Below are 6,000 nucleotides of genomic sequence, written 5' to 3'. Positions count from 1 at the left end.
ATCCCTCCAACTATTTAGAGTTTCTTGATTTGTTTCATCAGTATTTTGCAATTTTCATCATTCAGTTCCTTTACATATTTTGTTTCATATATATGTATACGTGTGTGTGTGTGTGTGTGTGTGTGTGTGTGTGTGTGTGCGTGTGTGTGAGAAGAGGGTAACTGAGGATTGGGCCCAGAACCATTCTACCCCCCAGCTATTCCCCCAGCCCTATTTTGTTTTTATTTTGAAACAGGATCTTGCTAGGTTGATGAGTCTCACTATTTGCTGAGGCTGTCCTCAAATCTGTGATCCTCCTGTCTCAGCCTTCCAGAACTGGGATTACAAAGAGTGCCCCACCACAGCTGGCTTACTTTGTTAAATTTACACATAAACATTTAATTTTCTTTGGAGCAATTGCAAATGATATTGTGTGCGTGTGTGTGTGTGTGTGTGTGTGTGTGTGTGTGTGTGTTTAAATTTTGGTTTCCTCTTGTTTGCAGTTCAGTATATAGAAATGCAATTGAGTTTTGTGTATCCTGCGACCTTAGTGAACTCACTAAACCCTTTTTAATAGTTCTGGGAGTTTTTGGTAGATTCCTTGGTATTTTCTTTGTAAACAATATACCATCTGCAAAATAGAAATATTTTATTTCTTCCATTCTAATTTGTATGATTTTTCTTTGTTTTATTTGCCTGAGTGAAGTGGTTAGAACTTTGAATTCTATATTGAATAAGGGTGGATAAAATGGACATTTTTATCTTATTTCTGACCTTTGAAGGAAATCATTTATTATTTCACTATTAAGTATTATGTAAGCCTGGTGCAGTGGTGTACACTGTCACCCCAGCTACTAGGAAGGATAAGACAGGAGGGTTGAGAGTTTGAGAATAATCAAGGCAACACAGTAAGACTCTGTCTCAAAAAAAAAAAAAGGTATGTATATTTTTTTGTGAGGCTAGAGCGTTTCCCTCTATTCCTAGGAAGCCAAAAGTTGTTATCATGAATGAATGTCGAATTTTGTCAAATGCTTGTTCCGCATCAATTAATATGAATATATTTTCTGCTTTCATCTGGATTATATCAATTGATTTTTTAATAGTGAACCAACCTTGCATACCTAGAATAAATCCTGCTTGGGTTTTGTATATTATTCTTCTCATACACTGCTAAATTCAGTTGCCAACTTTTTGTCGAGGATTGTTGTGTCTGTGTTCAAGACAGGTATTGGTCTATAATTTTGTTTAGTTTTCTTTTTTGTGCTGTTCTTGTCAGGTTTTGCTATCAGGATAATGGCCTTGATAAAATGAATTGAGAAGTGTTCCATTTTCTGAAATGGATTATGTAAAATTTGTATTTACAAATATTTTAAAACATTCATTTTCGATTATAAGGTAAAATTCTCTACTGAAGCCATCTAGGCCTGTATATTTTTCATGAGCTTCATAATTATATATTTGATTCCTTTAAAAGTTATAAAATTATTCAGGTTGTCTCATCTTGGCAATTTTTATGGTTTTTTTTAGATATTGCCTGTGTCTTTTTAGTTGTTGAATTTATGAACATAAAGTATGGAATATTACATTTGTATAATGGCTGCCAAATCTATTATGATATCCTTTGTTTCATTCCTGATGTTGATCATGTATATCTTCTACCTTTCTATATTTATCAGTCTTGTTAGAGTTTTATCAATTTTATTGATCATTTTGAAGAATTAGATTTTTATTAATTTTCTCCATTTCAATTGTGTTGATTTCTGCTCTTACTGTGTCCTTTATTCTACTTTCTTTGGGTGTAATATGTTCTTCTTTTTTAAGTTTTTGAGATGGGAGATTAAATTAATGATTTGAAACATTTCTCTATGATATAAGCATTTCTATTAGATATAAGCATTTCATGCTATAAATCTCCCCTTGTCTCTCAGTTAGCTGTATCTCACAGATTTTGACATTTTGTGTTTTTATTTTCACTTAGATATGAGGTTTCTAAATTCCTTGAAGACTTCCTCTTTGACCCAAAGATTATTTAGAAGTATGTTAAATAATTTCAAAGTGTTTCAAAATTTTCCTTTTATTGATTTATAGTTAGATTCTATTATAGTTGTAGAAAATACTCTGTATAATTTTGGTAATTTTTAATTTAAGTGTCATAGTCCATTTTCTGTTGCTATAACAAAATACCTGAGGCTGGGTAATTCATAAAGTTAGAAGGCTTATTTGGCTCATAAATCTGCTGGCTAGAGGGTCCAAATAGCACAGCACTGACATCTTGGCAAGGCCCCCTGGCTGCCTGACCACGTGGTAAAAAAGCAGAGAAAATGGCCATGTGCAGAAGGGGCGTGCAGGTGGGGTGGCCTGATTTTATAACAATCTATTCTTGAGAGAGCTAATCCGCTGCTATAAGACCTGACCCACTCCCACAAAAGAGTGTTCATGCATTCATGAGGGTGGAGCCCAATAACTTAAGCACTTTCCACTAAGCCACGCCTCTTAAAGATTCATTACATCAACACCACCACACGAGAGAGCAAGCTTCCAGAGCATTAACGTTTGGAGGGAAACCATATTAAAACCATAGCATGGAGGTTTGATTTATGATCTAGGATATGGTCTTCCTTGGTGAATGCCTCACGAGCACTTGGAAATAATATGTATCCTGCCATTGTTGGGTGAAGCAGTCTATGTGTCAGATCCTGCTGGTTAATGGTTTTGTTCATTTCTTACACAGCGTCTCCTCGCCGATACTTTGCGTGCCACTAAAATCATTAATGAGAATGGGATATTGAAGTCTCCAACCACAATCACGGGTGTGTCTTTCTCCTTTCGTCTCTATTAGTTTTTGCTTCTTGTATTTTGAACATCTGTTGTTTGGTGCACACACATTAAGAATTGCTAGGTCTTTTTAATACCAGTGGTATTGACTCTTTTACCACTAAGTAATGTCTCTGTGAATAGTAATTTTTATTAGCTCCAAGGTCTACCTTACCTGATATTAATATAACCACTTCTGCTTCTTAAAAATTAATGCTTGCATGATAAATCTTTTCTCATCCATTTACTTTTAGCTTAACCTACATTCTTGTATATGTAGTGATTTCTCTATATACACCATATACTTGGGTTATGGTTTTTCACATTCTCTGCTACTCTCTGCCTTGAAATTTGTAAATTTAGACCTTGTTTGTTTGTTTGTTTGTTTTTTGACATGCTAGGAATTAAACCCAGGGACATTGTACTACTGAGCTCACCCTTCAGACTGGCCTCAAATTTGTTATTATGATCTTCCTGTCTCAGCCTCCCAAATACTGGGATTACATGCACACACCACCACAGCCAGCTGGGCCTGGGTCTTTTTTGCCACCAGAGGAAGGGCAGATAGACGCAGAGCTAAGCTGCCGCTGTCCCTACAGGTAGACCAGCCAATTGACCAACCCATTTCCTGACTGAGTGCTGCCGCTGCATCAGCCTGCCAGGGCTTCTGCTGCGGAGGAGGCAGTGGGCTCCCACTAGGTCTCTCTTGAGCCTCTCCTTTACTCATCCACTGCCCATTTGCCTAGAAAGCAACTCCCCCCCTCTCTCTCTCTCTCCCTCTCCCTCTCCCTCTCCCTCTCCTTCTCTCTCTCTCCCTCTCCCTCTCCCTCTCCCTCTCCTTCTCTCTCTCTCCCTCTCCCTCTCCCTCTCCCTCTCCCTCTCCCTCTCCCTCTCCCTCTCCTTCTCTCTCTCTCCCTCTCCCTCTCCCTCTCCCTCTCCTTCTCTCTCTCTCCCTCTCCCTCTCCCTCTCCCTCTCCCTCTCCCTCTCCCTCTCCCTCTCCTTCTCTCTCTCTCCTTTCTTCCTTTCTTCTTCTATATGGCAGTTCTGGGTTGTAGAAATCTTTGGCACCTAATCTAGGTGCCAAAGATTTGTGGGAGTTTAAGAAGGACACTTGAGGAACTTACTGCATTGGTGTTCCTCCAGTCCTGAGAGCTCTAGTTAGCCTATCTTCTTGCCAGTGGGAAGAGTCTGTTTTTCTTTTTTGTCTGTTTGTTATTGTTTTGGTTTTTAGTGGACAGGGGGTTGAACCCAGGGAAATCTACCTCTAAGCTACACCCCCAGCCCTATTATTTTATTTTATTTATTTATTTATTTTGGTGGTACTGGGGTTCCTGGAAGCCCTTCTACCTCCGGGCTACACTCCCAGACCTATTTTTACATTTTTTATTTGGAAACAGGGTCTCCTAAGCCAGCGCACGTGGCTGGCTTCGAACCTGCGTGATCCTCCTGTCTCCGCCTCCCAAGCGCAGGGATTACAAGTGTGCGCCACCACGCCCGGCTATTTTTTTATTTTGAAACAAGGTTTAAGTTGTGGAGGGCCTCACTAAGTTGCTGAGGCTGACTGCGAACCTGTGATCCTCTTGACTCAGGCTTATTTTATATTTTGAAACAGGACTTCAGATGCTGCTGGCCTCAAGCCTGTGATCCTCCTGTCTTAGCCTCCCAAATACTGAAATTATAGGGGTCAGCCACCATGCCAAGCTTGAAGAGTCTTTTAGGCATTGTCTTTTAAAGGGGATTGGGGGTGTTGTTGTTGTTGTTGTTGTTTTGGTGTTTTGGGTGTTTCCTGACAATGATAACTACAGAGGTGGCTATGGAGGGGAATTTCCTCATTTGTAGAAAACACACACAAAAGTACTTTTGGGTGATAGAGCATCATATTAGCAACTTACTATGAAATGATTCATTTAAAGATTATTTCAGCCGGGTGTGGTGGCACAAAGATTTTTTCAAAGTAAAACAAAATTAATTAGTAAAAAAGAATGAAGTAATTTTGGAGTGATGGTGCATGCTTGTAATCCCAGCATTTAGGAGGCTGAGACAGGAGGATCACAAGTTCAAGGCCAGCGTCAGCAACTTAGTGAGACTCTTGTTTCGAATAAATAAATTAATAAAATAAATATAGGACTGGAGGTATAGTTCAGAGGTAGAATGCCCCTGGATTCAATCCCCAGCACTCCTCCCTCCAGAAAAGAATCACTTGCAACAATATGGATACAACTGAAGGTAGGTCATTGTGTACAGTGAAATAAACCAGCACAGGAAGACATGTGTCACATGAGCTCACTCACATGTGGAATCTAAAAAAGTTGATCTTTTAAAAATTGAGAGTAGATAGTGGTTACCAGAGGCTGGGGAGAGTGAGACGGGGAGGGGGTTGGGAAAGGTTGATCAATGGGCAGTAAGTTACAGTTAGGAGAAGAGGTTCTAAGGTGCTATTGCACAGTGGGCTAAATATGAATAACAACAATGCCCTACACGTTTCAGAAAAGTAGAATAAAGGATTTTGAAAGTCTTCACCATAAAGAAATGATAAGTTGGGCATGGTGCTACGTGCCTGCAATACCAGTACTGGGGAGACTGAGGCAGGAGGATCTCAGGTTTGAGACAGCCTCAGGAACTTAACAAGACCCTCAGCAACTTAGTGAGACTCAATTTCAAAATAAAAAGGTAGGGCTGGTAATGGAGCTTAGAAGAAGAATGTCCCTAGGTTCAATCTCTAGTACCAAAGAGAGAGAGAGAGAGAGAGAGAGAGAGAGAGAGAGAGAGACAGAGACAGAGACAGAGACAGAGACACAGAGAGAGACAGAGAAACAGAGAGAAATAAATAATAAATGTTTGAAAAGATAGATATGTTTAAACTAACTTAAAAATGACACAACATACACTTGTATGGAAATATTACATGATTCTCCATTAATATATAAATTTTTATGTTTTAGTTAAGAATAAATTTAAAATAACATTAAAGCTGGATATGGCGGCACACACCTGTAATCCCAATACTTGGGAAGCTCACAGAAGGGCCAGCCTCAGCAATCCTAACAAAACTCTCAGCAACTTAGTGAAACCCTGATTCCAAATTTAAAAATAAGAGAGGGTTGAGGGTGTAGCTTAGAGGTAAGATGTCCCTGGGTATAATCCCTAGTACAATAAATAAATAAATAAATAAATAAATTTTATCAGATCCTTTTCCCTGGACAGTT

This window comes from Muscardinus avellanarius (genome assembly GCF_963383645.1).
Source record: "Muscardinus avellanarius genome assembly, chromosome: 10".
NCBI classification, from domain to species: Eukaryota; Metazoa; Chordata; class Mammalia; order Rodentia; family Gliridae; genus Muscardinus; species Muscardinus avellanarius.
Note: the sequence above shows the minus strand (reverse complement) of the source record.